We start from the raw sequence: 27,395 nt of genomic DNA, 5'->3' as shown, positions 1-27,395 counted from the left end.
CTGTGGCAGTGTACCTAAACACCGTCCTCAACCTAGCACAACCGACCACAACCGTCCTCCCATATAAAATAGTAAAATACGGTAATAGTTGGAAATTCCACATAAGATGGTGCTTTACTGATATAGAATATAGGGGAGACCTGAGCTAGTCAATTTATGAAAAAGTAACTTAATATTTGAAAGTTTGATGGTTGAATATTAGGTGAGAAAAAATTTAAAAAAAAAACATGAAAATTAAGAAAATCTAAAATGTGCATTTTACCACCCATTGTCTCAATGTATCAAATATCAATAGCTTTTTCATAGAATACTAATCTTTCATTTTCTTATTCTTATCCAATATATTCTTCCTAAAGTACCCTAAAAGAAAATATGTTGAAAAATGTCAAATAAATACTTTTTCATAGGGGGAGTCCTTGTGTGGTAAAATACAAATCTTTAATTTTTTAAAATTTTTCATGAAAATTAAAACAAAAATTTAAGTGCCAATGTGTCCTCCATTATGCATACTACAAGATCATAGTCATTTACTCAAATAAAATAAATTTATGAATGTTTTGTGTGTGTGTGTGTGTGTGTGGGGGGGGGGGGGGCGGAGTTAAAATTTCCCAGGGGGAGACAAATTTTCACTATTGGACCGGGGAGTTACATTTCCATTAATCATGAAATTCTGACTTCCCTAAAATGTGACTCCCCAGTCAGATTTCCATAATTTATGGAAATCTGACTGGGGAGTCACATTTTAGGGGAGTCAGAATTTCATGGTACACCAGTCATAAAAATGTTTTTTTTTTAACCGGATAGTGAAATGAAAGATGTCGGCATCTAAAAAAAAATTGTTAGAGGATTAAAAATCTACTTTCATAGGCTTGTGATCGAATATAGTATATGTATAACCTGTATAGGGTATCAATAAAGTAAAGCTAGTTGCTTCAAGTTTCACAGAAATGTAGGCCTATCAGCGTTGTTCATTAGCACAAAAAGTCAATGGTTTTCTAAAATAATACTGGTTCAAAATTGAAATCATTTGTTTTCTTTTCATTTTATTATCATTAGTTTATTCCTAAATTAAAAAAGAAATAAGTTCGCTTAATAGATATTAAGATTCTTTCAACACATACCATGCAACGTAAAGAAACCTCAATATATATCTGCCGCGTTTGAACTGCTAATTCATCAAAGACCAAAAGAATCAATTTAATGAGTAAAAATCTATTTCATGGCGTTTACATGGAATTATAACTGCATTTGAGTGCAAGGCCCAGAAACATGCCCTACCTCATTTGGCGGCACATTCGTCCACTCACGCTGTTCTACCTCTTACAGGTAAATATTGGCTTGATTGGTTTGCTTTTTTATTTAAGAGTTTCATGTTGTCTTATTTTGTTATACAGATAATTATTTTTAGTTTAGTTTATTAAAAATACTATTCATTTATTTTTTAGTTTTAGTTCACGTAAATTGTTCTGTTTGTTTCATCACATTATTCAGACATTTGTCCACTCATGCTGTTCTACCTCTCATAGGTATCGCAATAAACAACATGTTTATAAAAAAATACCACTTCAAGTCTCTACCAGATCAGTCTGAGTCCTTTTTAAATAACAGTCCTGTTACAGTTTCATCAAGCAGTCATGCTAGGTATTCCTGTATTATAAAGGGTATATAGGTTTAGGTAGTTAAATGGAACATATTGGAAGCCTTTCCTGAGAAAAGTGGGTGGTCCTGAAAAGGACCGTTTATAGGTAGGAAATGAGATTTCCTCAGTTTCCTTCGTTCAGCAACTTTTGGAGGTGCCCGGGTACGATTGCCAGAGCTTTCTTAACTTTGATGCTGTTGATCTGCTTTCAGTTTGGGCAGTGCGATGTGGATGCCACTAGAAAACTAGTGCCACCCTGAGCCGCATTTCCATGGTCGTAGTTCCGCAGACCATTCACATGGGCTGTATCACAGATCTGATGCCCCAACTCCTAAACGCAGGCAACATTATTATGGAACTGCTGAAAGATATCCCCTTCACCTGTTAGTATTATAAAAAACGGATATTAATAATAAAGTACCAATCACTATACTCTGGGCTGTCCTCCAGGGTCGTAGTGTCGCAGACCTTTCAAGTGGGCTGTATCACAGTTTGATGCCCTAACTCCTAAACGCAGGCAACATGAGATTTTTCAGCAAATGTCTAAATTTTATGCAATCCTACATTACAATTATATCAAAATCATTAAAATAGTGTGCTATTAAATAAAAAGACAGCAATAATTAGATTATGGAAGATCTTAAAATTCCAACTTGAAGTAATCTGAAAGAAAGGGCCAGGACTTCATTGTTCACCCATCTGCCTGGTATTCACCCAAAATATGTGAGGTGTCCATCCATGACACTTAATGTCCTTCCATAACAGTTTTAATAACTTTGATTTATTAATCCACTGAAATCTTATATGTCAATTTTTTTTCAAAGGTTGTTGACCCATACCATGTTTGAGGAGAATATGAAGTAAAAAGTTTTTAGCTTTTGTAATGACTGAGAAAACTTAAAAAATAGGTACCTAAATTGTCGTGGAAGAACATTTTGATATTAATTAATCCATTCTTTTCTATTCAGAAAAATTTCAATGTAATGCACTTGGTTATATGTAAAAAATAACTTATATTTAATGTCTGTAGCCTTTATTATTAAAAATAATCAATATTTTGTAAACTACATCAAAAATAAAAATGTCCTTCCATAACACTATTTTATAAATTTTCCAGATAAAAGATTCAATAAAATAATAATCATCAAAACCTTTTTTGGGGGGATTCTGGTGTCTAGTGGTGTCTGGTTTCAGAAATTATAAGTTTTGTAAGTAGGAGTCTTTTTTGAAATTTTAAGAGCGTGTCCATGAGAAAGCCAGACAGATCAGTCAGAAGGCGGCAAGGTGGGGGTCAGCAGATTTTAATAATTTTTGGTGTGGTAAACCATCAACATAAAAGATATTGTGAGCCACTGGCTTTCTTATTTTGGATCATTAGTTTTAGAGATATGGGGGCAGATCTTTTATTGGCAATTTTGCCAAAATATAGCATATTTTAGCTCTTGAAAAGTAATAATTTTAAATATTCTTTTAAAAAATCATGTACATCATAAGGAATTATTTAGGTAAGCCACATGATAGGTTAAGGAAAGACCTTTAATACCCAGTACAGATTTTTTGAAAAGGCACTGTCATGACCACACAAGGTTGATTCTAATATGGCATGTTTTCCGTATGTTTGACCCCCTCCCCTTCTTTAAATGCACAAAACTTCTTTTTTGCAGGTTGTATCCATATAATTTTGGTATGTGCTGATAGAAAAGGGCTGAAAAATAAATTTTGTAAAATAAAATCTGTGTTAAACCTTGTAAAATAAGAACTATAACAATTTTAAAAAGGGCCTAAAAACGAAAATTTTTATACTACTTAAATGCTAAACTGTTTCTTCAACTAAATTAAAAGGTCAAAACCATGTATAGGTTTGTGAAAAGCCCTTAAAATAAATATGTTTGCCCTGCAGACGAACTTATGAAGCGAAAATGCATTTTTTAAATTTGTTTATGTTGTAGAAACTAAATGTAAAATAACGATGCTAACTCTGTGACCTATATTCAACATGGCGGGTACTAGGATTATCACCGGAGCAACTGTAGACACGCTCGGCTGTCACCTTGATTGGATAGTAAACGGTTGTCGTAAAATCGCTAAAAGATATTAAAACCCGGTGCATAAACTTGAAAACCACCTAGGACAACCTTAGACTGCCACATTAATCCAATACAATGCAAAAATAAACTATAACAAGTGGTTAAAGCCTTCAAACCGAATGTCGTAAAGTCCCCATATACCTCCATAGAGACAATAAAATATAGTAAGCTTCTGAAACAAGATAAATCCAGTTCCAACATAATAATCGAAATAAAATACTGCCGGGCATCGGAGCGGCCTAAAACTTGGCACGCTTACCGCTAATACTGCAGGCTACATCATCCCGTCGCTCGTTTGTAAATTCCGTGCATGGCATACGCACAATCAAACCGTATATCCAAATTCCATCTCTGATGTTTGAATTAGTCCTCTCTACAATCCAATTCAGAAAATGACGTAACCGCAGAGGTCACCGTACACCGGGCTTACGAAAAATAAGCCATGCCATTGGACAATGCGATATTTTATTGTCTCTATGGAGGTATATGGGGACTTTACGACATTCGGTTTGAAGGCTTTAACCACTTGTTATAGTTTATTTTTGCATTGTATTGGATTAATGTGGCAGTCTAAGGTTGTCCTAGGTGGTTTTCAAGTTTATGCACCGGGTTTTAATATCTTTTAGCGATTTTACGACAACCGTTTACTATCCAATCAAGGTGACAGCCGAGCGTGACTGTAGAGCAAAACACATCGTCTTCACAGTGTTAAAACATAATACTTTCTTAAATTTATGAAGAACACACACTAGAGATGCTTAGGTACATCTCAGAATGATTGGTGTGCACCAGAATATAACAAGAAATGACCATAGCAGCTGGTCGTCCTTAGAATGTGCATTTTTTGGTTGAACCACTTCAGACTGTTGTCAGGCTTGGGTTCCTCAATATATCCATCTCATCGATTTAGCTCTGGATGTTTGTTGTAAGGTAAGTGATCAGTGGTGACATACATATACTAGAATCAGATACACTAAAAAGTCAAACCATTTTAAATAATAAGTTTGAATATTATTCAGTATTATAAAGAATATAAGCAAATTTAAAAGACATACTGGTATATTTCAATTCACAGAGTTTTACTTGATTTCTGTTTCATGGTAAACATGTATGTATGTAACACACATTCAGTTTCAAGTTTTGGCATTTTAGGGGATGTTACTTGTGCCAGTTTTTTATATTTTAGTTTTATATTCACTATGCAGATTCATGTGTGTTTACAATGAAGTTGAAGTTAACCGCCTAGCTATAATTATGTGACTTTGTAACACAACTGTGCTTCAGTTTTCAAGACTTACATATTACACAGGACACTTGTAACTAAAGGTACTTTAGTAAAATCAGGAAAACTTTGCAGTCCATTATGTTGTTCATGTTGCTTTGCAAGGGGGCGTGCCAGACAATTAAGCTGATTACAACGACTGAGCCCGAGTGTGATACTCCGCTGAGATAGATTGATCCTGCTATGATAGTTTCTATTCTGAACACAGTAAGCCTCTGTTGTTGTAAAGCATTTATTGATGTTATGTTTATTTTTCAGATTTTACATCCTAGGCCTGTATGTGAACCTTGACCTGGACAATCTTACAGACAATAATAGAAAAGTCACCTGAAATTGCACAGGCCAATTCATCAGATTCAGATGTGAGCACCAACTTTGTAATGCCTGGAACACTTCCACATAGAAGAAAAAAGGTTTACCTTTTTTTCATTTGTTTCTTTTTCTATCATGAAATTCTGGTAGCTACAATCATGCATATTTGATTTCCTTTTTTACACTTATGCAATATGTTTGATCAGAATATTATTTAATAATTGTTCTTATACAGCAATTAACATGAGTTTAAAATATGTTTAATACTTTTTCTTTTGACAGCCTGTCCTGCCATCTTCAGGTAGACGCAGTAGTGGATATCCTGGCAAACCTTTATTGGACTTAGAGCCACCTTGGGACAATCCCCCATAACAAATATGCATCTTAGGCTTGGCAATCTCACTCAGTTTTGTAGGAAAGGAGGATTGGCGCCATTGAATTGACAAATATTGACAATTGACAGTTCAGTCACACTAAACTATAGTGGCATGTTGCTTCAAGTTACCACACTTATTCTAAGATTGCTGAATTATCATTACTGTAGGAGACCCTGGATCTCTCAACCAGAAGAAGAAACTTGGGGATCAATCAGTTATAAGATTAAAATCTGTTGAACACTACCCATCACTGTTGTGTTCAGTATATAGAAAAGATGACCATGATATTGGAACCTTGGAGATTCATAACTTGATTTCACTCCTGTAAAAAGTAACTGCTTTGTTCTTTTACTGTCCAATTGATGATATGAAAATAAAGTACTCCTCCTGTCATTGTATGTTGCTGACTCTGTTTTAATTTTCTTTATAGAAAAAGAATATAGATATCAAGATATCACATGTATTTACAAAGCCTATGAATCATTTGAAAGGAAAAAGAATGGTTGAAAAATGCAATATAAATCATTACAAGTGGATTAATTAGTGTTGCACTTGAGAAAACTGATAAAATGAGACAGTCATTCCCTTTTACCTTTAGAAAAATCATTTGTAATTTTTTTTCTCTATTGCTCCCTGAAAATAAGGTATATACACAATGCTGATGACACTGGATATGCACAGTAATAACTTATTAAATTGGGGGGGGGGGGGGGGATAACTTGTCACTAGTAATTTAAATTTATTCAGAAGTTGTATGGCTCTGTTTGAAAAGAATATTATTTGAGCAATCCTGTATTACAGATCTCAAAATAAAAAACCTGCAAAAATGGGCCTCTTGATTATTTTGAGGAATTAGGGTAACTGTATTTTGGGACAGATTTGATGGCAGCCATTTTGTATTTATAAAAATTGGATAGATTTGCCCTTATCAAAGCATAGTTTGAATTCCTGGCTGTGAGTCTTTGATTAAACTTGATTATTGGAAGGTATTATCTCAAAATGTACTGATATCTTGATTTCGGCCGTTTGGTTTTCTGCTAAAGTTTGAGGCACTTTTTCAATGTCTTCTGTTGTGTTTAACACACTTTTTGAATTTTGTATGATTAGACCAATATATGCTTAGGATCCCTATAAAATTTTATGGCTGTCAAGCCTGCAAAAAGAGAGATATGAATGTTTGAACATTGCTTGGTAGAAAAGTGAGTTTGGGGGGTGGGGTCATAAAAATGGGCGTGGCTCGTTAGTTTGTGGGTTAAACTGAAATTTAGTAACATATTCTCAATGGCAAATGGCTGGTTTAAATAGGTAAATTTTCAATTAATTTTAAAAAGTCATCAGTTTTGAAATATTTGCTTATGAAGTGGCTTTATTGACCGAAGCTGAAAATCAAGCCAAAAATGGCCAAAACATATAATATCATATTATAATTATATCCAATGATTTCTTTTGGGATTGTTGCCTTCAATCTTAATATCTCCTATATATGCAACAATATTATGAATTTGGTTGAAATCTGTTGACCCCCACCTTGCCACCCTCTGACTGGTCTTATCATGGACACACACTTAAGGTCTCTGGACCAAATACCACGGAATGGCCCTTATACTGAAAAATGATGTTGGAAATTCCCTTTCTATCAAGGAATTCAACCTTAATGTTAACTTTGTTCTAGACTAATTCAGTATCCAAAAGAATGATCTGAATGGCTTATTCTTCCAATGGAAAGTAATTACACATACATGTAGCATGTTATGAAATAATTGACTAGATTAAACAAAATCATCCAAATCATCAAAAATCCTCAAGGTCATATTATATAACCAGATAAAAGAGTAGTTAAATGGCATGCAAATATTAAAAAAAAAAACCTTTAGTACTAGTAATAATAATTGGCAACTGACATTTAAGACACGATATGAAAGGCCCCAATTCAGAACAAACCATAGAATATGATTAAAATATGGAACCGCATTGACTCTTGGATACTTTAAAAAAATCCAAAGTAAAGTTTCATATAATGAAATGTTATGTAAAGTTATGTGGGTTTTAGATTTTTTACTAAAATATTGCCTTTTTTGCTTTATTCTCATACCTATTATTACTTTTATTTGATTCAATTTTACTTCGTTATTGTCATAATTTCACTGATAAATTTATTCCTCTTTTTTTCATTAACACAATATTTTATTCTAACCCCTCAGAGAGGTATGTGAAAGAAGTGTATACACTATCCTCTTTAAAGTTAATATTATTTACTATATAAGACAAAGTGTCTCCTAGTGAGAAGAAATGGACAATTAATTTCCAGACACAAACAGCAACTAAGTTGTAACTACATGTAGATGGAAAAGATGTGCCTTTAATAATCGAAGTAAATCTAATCGACAGTTCAATTTGACAAGGTAAAATATATAGTAAAATGAGATGAGTTATAGGGTGATGTCAAATAGCTATGACACAGGTAGGGACAGTGATCGATATATATGAGTCGGTTGGTATACCAAAACACCAGCTACAACAAATAATAATGAAATCCCCTACATACATGTAGCACATCACTTCATAACAATAACAAATCAAAAGCAGTCCAATGTGAAAAATTTTTTAAAAAATTATTCTGTGATCTGAGACAGCATTAAAACCTAATCCATTCTAAGCTAGTTAATCCAATTTACCTATTCAGGGATGAGCCTACCATTTTGTAATAAAAAAAGTATAAGATTAAAGTTTTTATTGCAGATCTGCATCAGTTGCAAAAGTAATATTTTTGGTTCCCAAATATTCCAAAAGCTACCTGATTATGATCGTAACAATTATAACAAGCAAATAAGTAGACAAATTTTGTCTTCCAACCCTGTAAGTATGTTTTCTTACTATCTTATCAATTCAGCTTACCTGTGAGTCCATTGATTGCAAGAGGAACACTCAATAACATCGTATGTGCAAGCAGTTGAGCAGACACTGCATGGGTATCGAGGCTTCTTAGACTTCATATTAATACTTGGTTGTATCTTAGAACTCTATATGCAAGGGTTCATAAAGAAACTGAACTAATGCCTTCTCTACAGCTGGGTTTTAAATACTTTCTGAGAGTCAGGCACACTTTGATTGGTCATGGTAAATTGAGGGGGAATAGTTCTTTGTATAAGATTCATATTTCACAATAAATACACTGTAAATGAAAATATAATAAATTCTTTTTAAACGCCAAAAGGATCGTTATGATAATTAGCTTGAAATCTGTGCTTGCCATCAGACCACATGACCTCCTCATTGATGGCTCTGTTATTAATGATAATCTGTTTAAAAATTGTTACAAAAAAAAAAAAAAAAAAAAACCTTTGATGTTGGGATGGATTCATTAACTATTGGTGAGAATGTAAATTTTTTTTTTTTTTTTTTTGCCAAAATGAACACTTGATAGAATGGATCTGTTCAATGAAAAAAATTGGTAAAGATACAAATATCTTATCATAGGACCTGATCTGATAGTGGTGATTAATTAATGAGGTGTTAACTCCACAAGCTCACAGAAGCCAAAAGGAATAGTAGCCAAATCAATTTGCACTTAATTAAATAAAGAATGTAAGTCTGACTTACCTGTCAGTGACATAACTACTCACTTGTCACATTTTTATCATTATCTCTACCAGCTAGCAGAGATCGTTAACTGGTTATTAATAACTGTAATGGTTCACTGGCAATCTGAAGTCCTGGTCTCAGCGTTAAAGAAACATCACTTTTCTTACCTGAAATTTTTTTCACTCTTCACCCATTTCACAACACTAACAGAAAAATACAGAAAACTTACAGATATGGCAATGGACATGCCCTATGCTATAGAGATCAACAGTTTCAAACTGGTTTATAATAAAATACACTGCAAGTTCCACATCCTTTAACTCTTTCGGTTAAGGATATATAAGGATATATATTTATTCCTAATTATATATAATCCAGAAATTTCATTATTTAACTTAGACTATTAGTCCCCTCCCTGCTGACAATTCGCAAAAAAAAAAAAAAAATAAATAAATATATATTATCATGTTGCACACATTATTGTAGCTTTCTTTGGTTCTGGTTACTTAAGTCAAAGGTTTGCAGTTTAAATTATCTAATTGGACTTTTGATACAAGCAACTGTGTTTTAAAATAGAGCCTCGTTGTGGAATCCACCTTGAAAATGGCGACCTTGACCCGATTACTACCTCGAAGGGTGTATCACCAGAAAATTCAATAAAACTTCTTTCTGGTATAAAAGTAAGTTTATTTTTACTATGCAAAACCCAAGTGCGATCTCATAGAGGTTTGCCATGCGTCCATTTCGGTCCATTTCGGCCCATTTCAGTCCATTTCTATCCATTTCTCTCCATTTCTATGTTTTAAAGGATCCCTTTAAAAAGGTAAAAATGGACCAAAATAGACCTCTAGGTATGAATAGCAGACCTTTTTGAGATTGCATTGCAGTTCTTCATAGGAAAAATTAACTCACTTCTGCACCAGAAAGATGTTTTTTTTTTCAAAACTCTGGCGATACACTCTTGGAGGTAGTAATCAGGTCAAGGTCGCCATTTTTGTGGTGGATTCCACTTCGCGGCTGTGGTTTGGAGCACAGTTGCTCCAATTTATTGTTTATAATTAACTATCACAGGCATAGTTGACCCCAATAAAAAATTTAACGGAATATGTTCAGTAAGGCAAGTATTTGAAAAGTGAATTTTGAAGTTTGATTTATAATATTAAATAATAATAAAGTTTTCACTGGTTTTATTTACTGATATAGAATTCCCTTTGGATTCTACTTTAGGTAATAGTATAGTTTCTTACCTTTAAAGCTCTTTAGCTTGTACCAATTTGTCACTTTCTTAGTGTATGGAATTGCACGTCTCTTCATATAGAAGTCCGGCATATAATCTGGCTCTCAGTCTCGTTCTCAGTCCTCTCACGTGATCTGCCTTTCCAGATCGAGACATAAACATACCCATTGGCACTACACTCTTCCCCTCTTTATCCAAAAAAGGCTTATCCCATAACAATTTATCTTGTCCATTAGATAAAAATATAGAGGGGGGAAATCTTATACATCTTTACAACAAAAGAAGTGACTTCAGAAAAGATCTAAAAACCTAGAAGATGTAAAGATAAACTCACCAACAAGAAAGTGAAATTGAAACAACAGCTTAATATAATAAATTAAATAATAATAATAAAATAATAACTAGATAGTAATCTAAATCACATTAGGAGAAACTCATAGGAAGGTGAAGAGAAATACTGCTCAAGAAATTCCTAGAGTTAAAATCTGATTCCCATTTGAATCTATACATCCCTTTGGATGCATAAATCCAATCCATGTCTACATCAATTACTACAAATAAAGATAGAGCAGCAAATAAGAGAACATGATAGGGATGATTAATATTCCCTTTCCCAAAAGGAAGAAAGACGAATAGGAAAGGATAATAATACCACATCCTTAAAGTAGAAATCAAGCAGGCTTATAAAAGGCTGGCATTGTAGTATCTTAGATAACAATCCAGATGATAAAGAGGCCAGCTCAAGGAAATTACAAGAATTGAACTGGGCTTATGAAAAACTTTCCACAATGAACATGAGGACAGTTTCAATAATGATGAAGAGAAGGAGGATTTACTGTCATCATATTTTATGGAGTTGTTTTTCGTAACTCTTAAAGAAAAGGTAATTCCTCACCTTTCTAGGAATATACTTTCCACAGTCTGTGTATGTAGCACTCGCAGTCAGTAGTATCACTCATACCCCTGCCGCTATCACGGGACAGGTCGCACTAAGTCTGGCCTGACAAACATTCAGTTTATATCTCTGGTGCCAACCGCTCTACATATAGGCAGTAAGCATTTTTACTAGCCTTTGCTAATATTTCTTTCCATGATTGTCCTTTGATCACAGACACTGCCTCTGCTACTTGTCCTATATGAGGAGGTGTAGATGCAGCCTCAACTTCTCTTGAAAAGTATGGGCTGTCTGTCTCCAGTAGCAGTCTATTTAGTGGCATGCTATGCACTGTCTTGTAGGCAGTAGATCCAGTATCACTTTTGAACTGATGTACTGCTCCGGCTATTCCGAAATAAGTATTCGGAAAGTGTTTTAACCATGACCTCATTAGGTCCATGGATCCAAGGAAGCAATGGCAATGGATCAGCCTTTCCCGACCCACAGCTGGCACCACACAAAGAACATTTAGAATAATTCTCCATGCTGCATCATCGGCTTCATTTGAATTCCTTAATCCATGGCCATGTAGTACCAGGACTTTTCCTGGTTGAAGAAACTTGAAAGGATAGAGCAATTTCTAAGTTTTGAAGTTGCTCATCCCACTTCCAGACTTTACAAGTCATGTCAAATCCAATTTCTCCTAATGCAGCCACTTCTGGCTGAGCCACAACCATTTAGAAACTGGCCCATTCTTCACTTTTCACTTGATGTTTAGGATGCATGCCTACAGCAACCACTCCTCCAATTTCCTGAATGCCTTTGCATATATCAGAACTTGGGTACGATTCAGGATCACAATATACTGCAGTAAACCCTTTCTTTTTAACCCTGCAGCTATCTACTGGAACAGCCCCAATTATTTCTTGTAGCCCAGCCTCTAAAGGTAATTTTAGGAATTTCTGAGCTCGATCCAGATGGCAATGAGCATCAAATGCCTCTGGAGTTTGGGACAATTTCCTTATCTCTTCTTCTTCAGGTTCAAACAGCTGTTTAAGCTGTTCCTGAATGTCTTTATTAATCATGGAAAAGAGATCCAACAACACTTTCCTATTCAAAAGACGTAATGTGAGGCTTTCCTCAGATACGCCCAGGTGCTGCTTAAACTCTTCCCTGGCTTCTTTCTCTCCAGAAATGAGGCTTTCCTCAGAATTTCTTATGAAAGCCAATGTGCTTAAGTCAGGTACGTCTTTACGGACCCCCATTATCCTGCGAGTTATTGTTTGCAGGGCAGCCATTCTTTGTGTATTAATCTCCGATCCTCTTAACATAGGATGGAAAATTAAAGGCAGATGACATTCAAATGCATGATCAGCTGTATCTGGGCCTTTGCACCAGGACAGCAAACATCCTCTTGTTCTATCTGGAAGCGGCGCTTTCGCAGCTGGTGAACTATGTGTTACCTTTCTTCCTTGATAATAACCTCCCCGGCCTGGCCCATACTCTTATCTCCTAGGTGAGGATGAACAACTTCTCTGTTTTTTCCATTCTTTATGATAAGGAGAGCCTTTCCTCTCCCTATATGATTCTTTTTTCTCTTCTGTTGATTTCCTTTCCTTTGATACCATACCACGTCTGGGCTCATATATAGGCACTTTATATTTATGAGAAGGCAACTCCTTTGAGTGCCCTGCCTCTACTTCCATTTGAATATCTGACTTCTGAGATTCTTTAATCTCTGAAGTTAATTTTGCTGCACCAGTTGATCATTCTGATTTTGTACTTCCTGGAGGCGTTACTCCGGATAATAATGCTTCCTCTTCATCAGAGTCAATTTCCATTTCTTCACCCATAATCACCCTTTGATGAGTTATGGTGGGGTCATCCTTGAGCCTGATGTCCTTTGACATTTCCAGGCTAGTAGATTCAGAACTGGGTCCCTGTTTAGCAGGCAATGGAATGTGAATCTCATCCTTGTCGACAATATAGAATTCCCTTTGGATTCTACTTAAGGTAATAGTATAGTTTCTTACCTTTAAAGCTCTTTAGCTTGTACCAATTTGTCACTTTCTTAGTGTATGGAATTGCACGTCTCTTCATATAGAAGTCTGGCATATAATCTGGCTCTCAGTCTCGTTCTCAGTCCTCTCACGTGATCTGCCTTTCCAGATCGAGACATAAACATACCCGTTGGCACTATACTGATGAAGTGAACCCGAGCAGCTAAATTCACTTATTCTTGTGGTAGCTGCAGTCTAGTAGCATTTGCTACGCTGTGTTCAGGGGCATAGACAACTCATCTTTTTTCACTTTTATTTACCCTGATACTTCTTCACAAATTAATAGCTCCTTGATCAAAATCTACTCTGGCACTAATGCTGAATGTCAGCTACACTGGTATGATTAAGTACAGTATAGATGTTGTATGGGTCAGGGAATGCGAACTAGATATAAAGGGTATGCCTGATGTCTCGTAGCGGAGTGAGTGATGTTGAATCTTTCGCTACTAATTTGATACTGAACTGTAGGTGGCACTGCAGTTTTCATTTTTATAGTCCACAACCGACAACACTGCGTTGGAGAGTGATCACTGTGGTTATTGCTATTGTAGACTTGTTTAGATTGCTTGCAATTGTCTTGCACACGTCCGCCTCGGAGTTTAAGATATAAGACAATGATAGGTGTTGATTTCATAATGACGATCATTGGCCTGACCTGACTTACCTGTTGGCCTGTCTTGGCACGTGAAGAGCATACCAGGTTGAGGAAAGAAAAATCTTCGATCACAACAACAACAATAATTATTATAATGATACGGGTTTATTGTGCTTCTTTACAATATATAAAAACATACATTAAATGTATATATAAAATGTAAGTTACAGTATTGAAATGGGATTAGGTAACGAGTTTACTTTTAAAATAAATATTGAAAGGAAATGGAAAAAAACTTTGAATAAAAAACATTCATCATTCCTTAAAAAGCTGAAAAGTTCACGAACATAGTTCATTGGTACGTGTATAAGCTGTATGGAATAAAAGTGTTTCTTAATCGTTTGTTTCAATATTTTGGTAAAAAGTAACTATTTCTTAAGTCCCTTCAGTGACATTTAAACTTTCTGATAAAGTTAAATGGGAAATGATATGAATACATACTAAAGCATCTACTGGTTCTACTTATTGAGTGTGAGTGCGATTGCTGTGAGTTTGCTTCCTCTTTAGTATCCTTTCTAGAGGTTTCTTCTTAGAGCTCAGAATCTTAGATAAAGTTCATAATAATATCATGATGATTATGGTCTGCAGGGGGTGTGACCTCCCCACCTGGCTTGTTTTAACTCACCTACAGTGTTCCTTTCTTTTCACTCTTTTCACATGAAGAGCAGACCAGGTGAAGGAAGGAAAATGCTTAAATTACAATATTCCCCCCACTTATATTAAAAGAAAGGCAAAATGGGATAAGTTTTCCCCACAATAAAGTTTAATACGTGTTTGAACATGAAAAAATATTAACAGAATTACTGACCTCCAGCTTCGATCAGACTGATGTTAGCTGTTCTAAATACTAACAGCATCACCAGAGTGATAGTCTGTTCATTCAGTAGTTAGTTACACCATTTATTCAGTGATAATCTATCTATGGATGGTTTACTGCTCTTGTCAACAGTGCACATTCTTTGAATACATTAAACCACTATGAATGAGGCCTCAACATAAATTTTTTAACCAGGTTGCCCTTTCTCTGCCTCAACTTGCCCATTATTAATGAAAAATATTGAACCACTTGATAAATAAATTTTATCATTACATTTTACTGATGTATAAAAAAATCAATTGTGTTAATTAAATGTCATCTTTGAGTTATTTTTCTAAACCCATGAACAAGTGGATTGGCAATCGTGACAGTGGTACCTGACACAATTAGTCGGACAGGTTAATTTTCAAATTCGGACCTCCTTGACTTCTGTGACCATTATAGTGCACTTGGCGCATCTGACGCAATCGTGCAACGCTTTGTTTGTTGACAAAAGGCAAGTGTTGCAGTTTACAAGCGCGTCGTAACTTTATTGTGCAAAAGGGAAAAAACACGTGAAATGTTTCAATATTTTAACATCAGATGTAACATTGCACTGCCAATAGGAAAAAAAATCACTAGTCCGTCGGGCAACTGGACGTAAAATTTTCTTGCCCGACCACTGATTTTAATTGCCCCGGGCAATCGGACAACCGTTTGTGTTGAGCCCTGTCAGAATGTTTTCAGTCCTCGAAGTGCTCTCTTTTCAAATATCTCATAAGCAAAAGCAGATTTCCATAGATTTCTACATGACTTAAGCATTTCTTTTACATAAGCATAGTCTGTCTGAATTCTCTGAATGTTGGGTTGTCCCTATCAATTCTGATCTTTTCCCACTTGCTCTAAGTCCGCGACAGGCCAACCAGCATTTTAAAACAAGGTTTGTATGCACTCTGATATTTGGGGTTGGTAGTTTCGTCCTGGGAACATCATCATCAGATAAAAACACCGCATCATTTTCACTCATTCTTACACTGCTTCAAAACAAGATGTCTGCTTGCTATCCCACAAAGAGTAATATTTTAGTGCATGTGCAGTAGCGCAAATTCATGTGATGTTTTAACGCGTGCATTGCAACTGTAAGTTTACTATCAAGTGCTTTCTTGTCACCAGTCATTACCATATCAATGTCATGGATTTCTTTTAACTGTGCTGCAAAATTTGAAATCTGAATTTGGGTGGTTATGACAGAGGACAACTTTTGAGTGATTTCTTCAAAATTTGAAAGTGCCATATTTTGCCATTTTTGTAGCTTATTTACATGCTGGATGACTCAATTTACTTCTTTTTCTGCTGCAACTCCAAACAGACTACCTGCTATTTCAACATTAAAAGGCAAGAGGGATCTTTTGTTTCTATCTTCAGTACTTTGAATTACTAACAGTATCACCAGAGTGATAGTCTGCTGAAAAATAAATGAAGGATAAGACTGTGACAACTGTTAATTCAGCAGTTAGTTACACCATTGGTTCAGTGATAATATATCCACAAAAAGAAATACTGGAAAGTTAAAAAAAAATTAAATTCTAAATAGACTGTAGTTATGCTGCTGTTAACTACATCACAGAGTGAAAGTCTATTTTACTGTTCGGGACACTTCTAGGATTTGGTGGAAGATAACATAGGTGTTTTAAGAGGTTTAGCTTTTCAAAGAATTATGTGTAAACATATGTCTGGTATTTGAATTTTTGAATGGTACCCAAGAGTTAAAGTGTAGATGATTTTACATTGTCAAATATTTCATTTCCTATAAAAAGTGGAAGTAGAGCCATATTGATGGGATACAAAGTTTTGCTGTAGTTGACTTCAGTGCAGTATTGCATCGGGAGAATGAGGTGACTAGGAATTTCAGATGAACATCCACATGGGATTTGGATTGTACAAAAGTGACAACCTGGAATTGCTTATATAATGTATAATTTTGACAGGTGACTTTGATTGTGGGGACATTTATGGCCAAAATATATCCATTGTATAAAGACACAAAATTTGGTTGTAAAGTATCAGACATGACTTGGAAGTTGCATAGAGATTTGGTATTTGACTTTTGGTCTGATATTGAGGTGTTTAAACATGTTGTTTGGTTACTTCTTTTAGTTTACAATTTTTTGTGCATCTCCTGAAGATTGCTGAAAACTTTGCAAGGATAATGGAATGTGTTTTTGAGATTGCAATGACATAGCTTCGAACTCTGGAACATTTTATAATTCAGTTGCAAAATGTGTGGTATCATTTTTATGCATTGCAAAAATGTAGTAATTTTAGAAACTAGAAAAAAAATCCAAGAAATGTTGTCAGGAAAAGTTATGATTATACTGGTGTCATGTCTAGAAACTGTATTTTGTGTATGGATGGATATTATATAAGTTTTAATCGGATGGATATAATTTAAGTCAGTTGTGACCAGTAGTAGAGACAAATTTTCTTGCTTCAGTTGCTTTCAATTCCTGTGATGGTAGAGGTTACAAAAGATGAGGGAATGGTTTTGGATGACGGTCTTACATGAATTAAATCTCATTTCCTAAATTTGTATTTTGTAGCTGGAGGTTTATCTTGCTTGCTATTGTTTGTGGTTTTAGTAATTGAACCAGTAATTCAGTTGCAGTTGTAATTTCACTATCAAGTGTTTTAATGTCACCACCCAGTATCATAATACACTGGAAAACATGGTTCAACAAAAACAGTTACTTGCAATATTCTGGTTACAAGTTGTGCCTTTGGACTCTGCCTTTTGCCTTTGCGTTATGTCTCTGCTGTCGGTCTATAATAAAACTTGACAAATAGAAAATGAACATTGGTGTGGTTTCTTGACTTTATCATTAGCTAAGACTTTCTATTCATATTTCAAATTTTTGTTCATTTTATGATCTAATGGTTGATAATGGGTAAAGTAATGGGGCAATGGAGTCACTTCCTACGTAATGGATCGCGGTTCGCGAGCTGCCAATTACATAATATTATGTTGGATTACGCAAAGCTTAAAGCTTAAATCTGTAGATCATAAAAGGTGGGGATTACTTCCCGCCAATTAATTGAGTATCATAAATTTTGATACTAGGTAAGTGTTGAGAAATGTAAACAGAAGCATGTGAGTTGAATGTAAAAGGGGGACAGGGTTGGGTGGGAAAGTGAATAAACGAAGGTAGTAACTTACCCTTGATCGGTATTGGTGTTATTTGGTGTTGACTTCTACTTACGCGCTTGTCTTAATTGTCCATGCGGCTGAGCTGTAAGCCAAAGAGTGTCTTCAGGAATGTGCACAAGATGCGTGGTCTCTGTCTTCCTCCGCACGTGATTCAAACCCGCAGCATGATTGGCTAATAGTGCCATAAGGTTAAGTGGATGACGTAATGTTATTTACAGAGGCAGCTGTAGGAAGCGACTCGGGTAAAATCTTAGCTTGATAAATTAGATTATGGGCATGCAATAATCTTTATTTATATGTGCATTCCATTCTGAGTCCCTTCCTACTTCTACGTTTCCATCTTCTTCTGGAAAATTGTGTCAGGGGGTGGGCGGCTCATGCCCTAGTTGAATTCTACTTTACCAAAATAACACAATTTAGAGCTGGGCCTCAGAAGACGTGTGTTTATTCTACTTTTTGCTTTTCTGGCTAGCACACAGCCCTTCTTCTTGTCTTTCATTGCGAGGATGAGGAGTCTCATTTGCTGCATAATCCAGATGGTGGTTGACTACCATGTGCGCTGAGAGTGGGTTTGTTAACATGTATGCACCTTGAATGTCAAAGTGCTTTTCTGCTTTGGCCTTCCTTTCTTGTGCTTTTGCTAATCTTTTCTTAGCTGTATCTAGGAAAGCTTGTGTATGGGCCTCAATTGTGGATTTAAGCTCCTTCCCAGCTTTGTACTGTATCTTTATTATTGGTGCTAGAAGTAGGTCATCATCAGGACATCCCCTGAAGTCTAATTGGCATCTCACGAGGTGGGCATTGTTTCTAAGTTGTTTAAGCATGTGGTCTGCCAAGTCAGAGCAGCCTTTGAGGTAAGCTTTCGCTTTTGACAGCCTTGTCATGATAGGGATTCTCGTTATTTCCTGGAGGACCAACTGTTATAGGCTCCGGCCTCTGGGATTCTCGTTCTTGGCGGCGCTGTGCTGTGCCAAATTTTAGATTCCATTTTCCTTTGTCCTTTCCACTGTTGGAAATTGTTTTCCTTTGGTAATACTTGTATGCTTGTACATAATGAGTGTGTGTAGTTGAAAGATACTGTAATTACCGACTTATGCCTTCCATTAAATGTGTGCTGTTTTAAATAAAGACTTTGTTCGATGGGAACACCAACATAAGGGAGCTGTGTGTCATAAAGGAGCTCTGTGATTGGCTGCTTGCCAGGTCATTGTCATGTGTGTTATGTCTTGAACACAGGTCCCGGTTCAGATATACTGAACAAAAATATAAAAGCACGAAAGAATATGTAGATTTATTTTAATATATGGAACTAGAGTATATAGCCAAAAATAACAGCATATTTTTCTCGACAAATAGACATCACTTTGAGAGCATTAGGGGAAGTTAAAATGCATAGTCCAAGAGTTAGGGCATCAAATACACCATGGGGGTCAACACCCAGAGTTCACAGACACCATTAAATTTGTGCAGAGCAGTACACCAGCGGCGCATGGACATCACTAAGTTGTCAATAGAGGCCTAAGGGTATGCATCCCATTCCTCCTGGAGTGCTTCTTGCAGTTGTCGAACATTTTCGAGAGCTGGAACACGATGGCTGAAACTCTGATCCAGAACATTCCACAGGTGTTTGTTAGGCGATATGGTGCATGAGGGTGGTTCCTAATGGTACCAGTGTCTCTGACAGTGGAATGATGCACATTCAGGCATGCTGCAACTTCTGTTACTGACAAGCCAGCATTGAGCATGCTGATGACATGCTCCCTCATGGTTCCAGACACCTGTGGCATGTTGACAACTGGCAGAAATACACATTTTGGTGTGTCCTTTTATTGCCTAGATGGTAGAGAATGTCCGAGTATTGGTCTTGCAGATTGACCTCTACTCCGTCATGCTCCATTAGCCTTATGGGTGTAAAAACTGAACCTTTGAGTATACTCACGGGGAGCGGCCAAGTGAAACCAGACCACTATAATTGATCAAAACAAATCCATCAGTTCACAAATAAACCATCAACCTGGGCATTTTTCATGATTATCCATTTCAACTGACCATTTTAGTTTCTTGCGTTTATATTTTTGTTCAGTATAGTTCAACATTGCGGTCGGCCCCTGGGCCAAGTGACATACTTGTTGGGGGTTGCCTCATGCCCTAGTTGAATTCCACTTTACCAAAATAACATCATTCAGAGCTGGGCCTTCGAAGACGTGTGTTTTGACAGCGCCCCTTGCTCCTAGAGTTGATATACACTGATGTAGTATTGGGTCTTTGTGGTATATGGAAAATTTACTGCATCATTGTGGTTACGATCATTATGGGGTTAATGTAGTTAGTCAAATGTTGCAAGAAAAAAATCCTGAATCCTGTGCTTTTAAAGGAGCTGTTTAATGTGAGTTGAAAAGGTCTATTATACATGTAAACAATTCTTGCAATTATTGTAATTATGCATTGTGTGGATTAAAGGTGGAATTATACAATTATCAGACATATTTACTAAGCAGTTTTTTCGACTATGAAGATACATAATTATATGAACATAAGTTTAAAATAGGCAATGTGCTTACTTTCTTAAGTACCAAATTGTGGAGACAAAACATTTCCTAAGGGGTCTCCAACAAATGGTACATTTCTCTCATACCCATTACCAACAATAAAGATGGTTCATGTGCCAACAGGGACCCTTGTCTTACCAGCCTTGTACAAAACAATATCATATTTAGATAACCGTTGTCTTAATTACTGTAATCTCAGATATTTGGGTATGAATCTTTTCTACAAGGTTTATTATGGCACTCCCCCCTCCCCCATTTTTGGTTAAAGAAGATGACCTCATATTACACAATATGTATCAGTTTTATCACTTATAAGTTTGAAAAATTAAAAGTTATTAATCTCAGGTACTCCTCAAGTGCATTAACCCAAATCAAGGTTTATTGGGAATTAGAACAATTGATTAACATGCATTGTATTTACACCCAATAGGAGGTGACTTACAAGATCCAAAATATTAAATAACCTTAAATCAGAGCAAAAAATTAAAAAATCTGTAGCTGATATAAATATCTACATATGCACACAAATATGTCTAAGCTTACATCCTCCCCATCCTTCCAAAGCACGCTTGACCCCCAACCTCTAAACACGGCTTGAAATACATCTCTCCACCTGCAATTCTCCTCTTCGTGTCTGTCTGTCCAGTGTCCTGTCAAAGCTAGAGTCCTCCCCTTTATTTCAAAGACCTCATTTCAAAGTGGTTGTTCTTACAGCTCTTGGCCTCTTACCTTGGTTTGGCTTTCTCCCCTTTGAAGGTGGAATGACATGCAGACCAGTGGCTGATGAAACCATTTGGCATTTCATCTTTACTTGATCCTGACATACGTAATATCCTTCTGGAATCGAGACCCCCTGACAGAATCTAAAATTTTGGGGGCCCTCCTCGGATTGATTGAAAATGTGTACAACAATCTTTCAAATAGTAGTTTGTGAGCATAAATGATTTAAACTAAAACTGAAAACATTCCATCAGACTTTCATTAGTTTGTGCCAAATATATCTCCCAGTGAAATGCGTCTTGGATTTGGTGAGTATAGCTGTTCAACTCTCCCATGTGCCTTAACAAGGGCATCTGCTGTTTCCCTTTTTATGAAATGATAAACTGTGATGGTGTAGACTTGCCCTTCAAGAAATCGCCACCTTCAAGAAATTGACGTAAACCGGAAGTTCGTGTTTTTTTCACTGTTTTTACTGTTATGCCCATCGTAAACAGTGTTGTATAGTAAAATTAAGTGTCTGATACAAAGTATCAAATGCGGCATTCACGTGCTTGCTTGCAATGCATTCAGTACACTTTGTTTACACTGACAAGTTGAGGTCAGAAATGCACAGTGTTTTTCTCTCTAATTACGCAGTTTCAATTTTGATTAGTAAATTTTCTTTTATCTACATGGTCATTTTCTGAACATTTGTATAAGATACGAAATAATTCTCTTCAGAAAATCACCCAGGAGCTTTCCAATACAAGTGAGTGATGTCACGGTGCACTTCTGGTTTTTGTCGAGATCTTGAAGGGATTAGCGTTACGGTTTGCTGCACATTTAAAGCGTTCTGTCTCAAAATATACGCAACCGCTTGGATTGAAATTTACAACACTTCACATGATATCACACTTATGTGCATAATTTGAGAGCTTAAGCTATCATACGTTTTCTACAGTGCCCATTCAAATTTGAAAAAGAGCTATTTTCCATCGATTTCTTGAAGGGCAAGTCTAGCTATCACATTGCAAAATTACAGCTTCCCAGAGAACGTTTGAAATTTTTGGTCAAATTTAACATTTTGTAACCACTAGCAAAGAATGACAGTTCTGCTTTCCTCCATTTCTTTTTCCTGTGCAGCCCATTTTTCCCTCTCTTCATCCTTTAACCTTAAAATCTCTTGGGAGGGGGATGAATGACTGAGGACCTACCTGCTTTCTATTGGCCAGGTTACCTGTCACTCAGCAGTATCTATCTATTTAATTTAGCAGAGAATATGTGCAGTTTATATGATAAAGAAATACAGGCAGGATATATATATTGTTACGCCTTCGCGGCCGAGTGCCTTATGAAGGTACAAATAACAATGTACTTACTGGTATCTCAGAGTTAAGAGCCATAAAGAGCCAAAGAGAGCCGCAAAGAGGACCAAAAGAGCCAAGAACACAGAGGCTAGAGCCAAAAGTCCCAACAAAGAGAGCGATTTATTTCAATTCGGACCTTATATACAAGTTCAGATAGTACACGTTTACCAATCAGAACCAATTATACAGTGAGCAGTTTTACCTTTAAGTTACCAATCACGGGAGAGATTCAAACTTGCACACCGGGTAACACTTTACTTCTAGACATCTACCGGTAGCAATATAAAACAATCTCAACTAACACACTACATCGTCACACTCTCCTCCCTTTTGACGAACAAAACTCCCCCCTATCATTACAATATAAACCATTAATTTAAATTTCTTAACTAACAATTATTATAATTCAACAACTGAAATCGTATTTTACATTTAAAATAAGCAAGTAAAGCAAATAAGTCATTCTTGTTATGCCAAGATTCAACATTTAACTTTAACACAAGCAAAGTCAATCAAGTCCATCTCTCAGCATAAATGTCCATCCTTAGGAATGCAAAACAGTTTTAAATCCATTATCTCTTTAAATCAACTTTAAAAGTAAACAAAGTGATTTTAACTCAAAAGTTGCTCAAAACAACATTAGTAATGATAACAATGTCAATGTGAAATGTCAAATCATTATATAGTTCATTTTTCATCCATGTAGCAAAGTAAATTCCATCCGCCGATACCAATAACTACTGAGTTCACGATCCTCTGATGAAAGTTTTTGTAACAGATGATACAAAGTTCTCCAGTGAAACAAAGTCAACAAAGAAATCAGAATCTCAGTCTTAGGCTCCATATCATTTCCATAAATGTATATTTTCACAAAGTTAATGTCCTCCTTGGAACGGTTATCTGGCAACATTACTAGTCCTTCACTTTTCACATAGTCCATCAGTTCCCATATATTTCTCATATTTAATGTCAATATCAGGAAATACAAAAATCCATTCACTAATTGGATCCACAGTTTTTCCTCGAATTCACCAGTTCCACACGAATGAACATCACCATGATGTTAACGTAAAAGCGAATTGTCCTTTTCCATCGATCTGCAATACCAGCACACCAATCCTGGAGTCATATACCATGGCAAATGAACAGATTTCACATGACGTCCAAGATGTCTACTTAGGTCAGCACTGGACACCAGACACAAACCACACTGGACTTCTTTCCTCTGTTTCTTCCTTCTGCACTTTGAGTGGGTAACTTCCTCCCCCTCTTCACCAATTAGGACAGTAGGATCTTCCACCAAATCAGTGTCATCATAATCCGGGACAAAACAAGCTTCATCTAGCATGTCTAAATCCATATCTGAAATAAACTTATACAATGGTTTATTTTCTTGAATGAACATACATGATAATGATCTTTTCTTTCAAATGAATATTAACATATTACATTATAAACATAATTTTACATTATTAACATAGTATTACAGCATAAACATAGTATTTCATTAATTACTAACACAGTATTACAGCATCGCCGCATTTACTATGTACAAATATTACTTTTATACCAAATCCCCAAGTAAAATACCATCATTAAAATGTGTAATAAGAAAAGAATTGTTACCTTGACAACCTATAATCCGATTACATGCAAAACACATGCTAAACTGCAACATATTAGTTTGAACAATGTAACCATGTTAGGTAATATTTAATTTTTTTTTTTTTTTTTAATAACCATAATCCAAAAAAGACAAAAGTAGCTATCAACCTATTCATGCAGTGCTCAATGAATTATGCTCAACAACAAAATTCAAACAAATATTTAGAAAACCTATACCAACTTGTACTGTTGTTTTGATCAAATTACCTGAAATATAATAGGAAGTACAAACTATAATATACTTTATCTACTATATTTATTTATTTATCATATATATATATATATATATATATATATATATATGTATATATATTTTTTTAATATCCATATATTTTCTCTCTCAAAAATAATATGATTTGTAGCATTTCTTCATTTGATATCTCATGTTTATAAACCTGAATATTGTCAATGATAAAATCCATCCCCTTTTCTTTCAGAATGTTCTCATTCCATAGATTTCCAAGGTAGTTTAGAGTTCTTGCCTCACAAAGTGAAGTTGGTAATAAATTATGTAGTGCTATATGAAACAAAGATGAGGGATTCTCAATCCATTCTGTTGTCCATTTGATCTCTACATCTAATAAAATTCTATTAATGTTGGTATCATCCATCACCTAAATAAAAAAAAATACAAATAATTAAATTCCTTTTATTTCAGCACTGCCGAAAATTAAGGAAGTATTTATATACAACTATACCTTAACTAATAACTAATTATACATTAATATGATCATTCTAAGGCGAAATCTCTTAAATGAGATGGCATCTTAATTTGTCTACCAAATCTTGATCTTTTTACAATTGGTTCCACCAATTGTGGCTCATTCAATTGAAAATCACTCCCTCTTTCAACAAATTTTCTCAATCTATCATGATGTACCACTTGGATTTTTCCTTTTTTATCTTTAATTGTATAGAGAGGTGGGGATGCTTTGATAACTTCATATGGTCCTCTATATAAGGGTCTAAGTTTCTTACTTTCTCCTTTTTTATGACTTTCATCCCTCAAATATACTTTATGACCACAAGTATATTCACTCTCTCTCAACTTTGCATCGTACAATTGTTTTTGACGTTTCTGCACACATTTCAATTTTTCTCTAGCCATTTCATGTGATCTATTTAGGCTGTCACTCAAGTTTTTCAACCATTCATGAGTCTCATATGGTATCAAATTTTCATTCACACAACCTGTTAGTAAGTGCAATGGCATAAAAACTTCTCTCCCTAACATCATCATGTTAGGAGTAAACCCTGTTGATGCATTCACAGTTGAATGTAATGCCATAACTAATTGAGGTAAATCTCTATCCCAATATCTCACATTCCCTTCTACATTACATCTAATCATCTGTGTAATAATACCCGTGCATCTTTCAACTTGTCCATTAGCACTTTCTCTAAAACCAGTTGTTCTAAGTTGTTTGATTTCTAATAGTCTACACAAATTTCTAAATAGACTACTTTGAAAATTTGAACCTTGATCTGTATATATCTCTTGTGGACAACCAAAAGTAACTATGAATTTTTCAAAAAATGCTTTTGCTACTAATTCAGCTGTCTGATTTGGCAATGCCACACACTCTATCCACTTAGTAAACTGATCTATCATCACCAAAATATAAGAATTCCCAAATTCACCTAGTGTAAATGGTCCAAGTATATCTAAATGAACCTTTTCCATAGGAAATCCTGCATGATGTAATTTCATTTTGGCTTTTGGTCGAACAGTACTATGCTTGTTTTTATTGCAAAGTTCACATGAACTCGCATACAATTTACAATCTCTATTCATTCTATGCCACTTGAATGATTGTTTGAGTTTTTGCAAAGTTTTCTCATAAGCAAAATGACCAGCTGTTTTTGAATCATGACAGAAAAATAAAACTTCATTGACCAAATCTTTTGGTACAATTAAACACAAATTTCTATCCTCTCTTTCTTCCCATTTGTAATATAACACATCATTCAAAAGAATCAATTGCTCTTTGCAATTCCACAATCCTTTCACTGCCATACTACACAAATACAACTCTGATTCTTTAGGTTCACCATTCTCTAACCAACCTATGATTATTTTCAAATCTGCATCTTTTCTCTGCAATTTTTTCAAGTCATATCCTTTCAACCAATTGCATAATTCATCTCTTTCATTCTTGTCAGTTTTTTCATTTGTATCAGCCCTCTGACACATCAAAACTGAACTCAATTTCTCACAATTTGTTTCATTCTTCATATCACCAACTGCATTCGATTCAATTACATTGTCATCTGATTTCTTATTTCCCAGAGGAATTACATCATTCACATCAGTCTCAAACCTTGACCAATTTTTATGTACTCTCTGACAATAATGACATCCTCCACAGGGTAAGTCACTCAATTTCACTCCCACCTTATAGCAATCACACTCTTTCATAGCTAAAGGTATTCTTGATAATGCATCTGCATTTCCATGCTTCTTTCCTGGTCTATGTTCAGTGGTAAAATTATACTGAGATAATTCTTCTAACCATCTTGCTAACTGACCATCTGGGTTTTTAAATCCTAACAACCACACTAAACTATGATGATCTGTTCGGATTCTGAACTTTCTTCCCGACAAATAATGTCTATATTGTCTACAGAAGTTTACAACAGCCAAGAGCTCTTTTCTAGTTGTACAATAACGCCGCTGTATAGGTGACATAATTTTACTTCCATAAGCAATAACCTTCTCTTCACCATGTTGTATCTGTGAAAGTTCTGCTCCTATACTGTATCAAGTATAAATTCACCTTCAGACAAAGGAAAGGCTAAACAAGGGGCAGTTGTTAACTCTTGTTTTAAACTTTCAAATGCTATATGATGTTCATCTAACCAATTGAAAACACTTTTATTCCCTGTCAACTCATACAAACAAGCAGTTTTCTCAGCAAATTGAGGAATATGATCTCTATGATAATTTATGAAACCAAGGAATGTTTCAACTTCCTTTTTGTTTGTAGGTACTGGCCACTTTCTAACACA

General features: G+C 35.4%; 2 long non-coding RNA genes across 2 annotated transcripts in view; both read left to right on the top strand.

The window, feature by feature from the left end:
• LOC106172597 (uncharacterized) overlaps positions 1 to 27,395 on the top strand; it is a 46,937-nt gene that overhangs the window by 739 nt on the left and 18,803 nt on the right. The gene's annotated exons all lie outside the window — the stretch shown is intronic.
• On the top strand, positions 4,409 to 6,095 carry LOC147759966 (uncharacterized). The gene is made up of 3 exons (XR_015331141.1): positions 4,409 to 4,656; positions 5,267 to 5,421; positions 5,603 to 6,095. It is a non-coding gene; the product is annotated as an uncharacterized LOC147759966 (long non-coding RNA).

The sequence above is a fragment of the Lingula anatina genome, chromosome 9, assembly GCF_051362555.1.
Source record: "Lingula anatina isolate TDL-2025a chromosome 9, LinAna3.0, whole genome shotgun sequence".
NCBI lineage: Eukaryota > Metazoa > Brachiopoda > Lingulata > Lingulida > Lingulidae > Lingula > Lingula anatina.
Note: the sequence above shows the minus strand (reverse complement) of the source record. Positions and strands in the feature narration are given on the sequence as shown.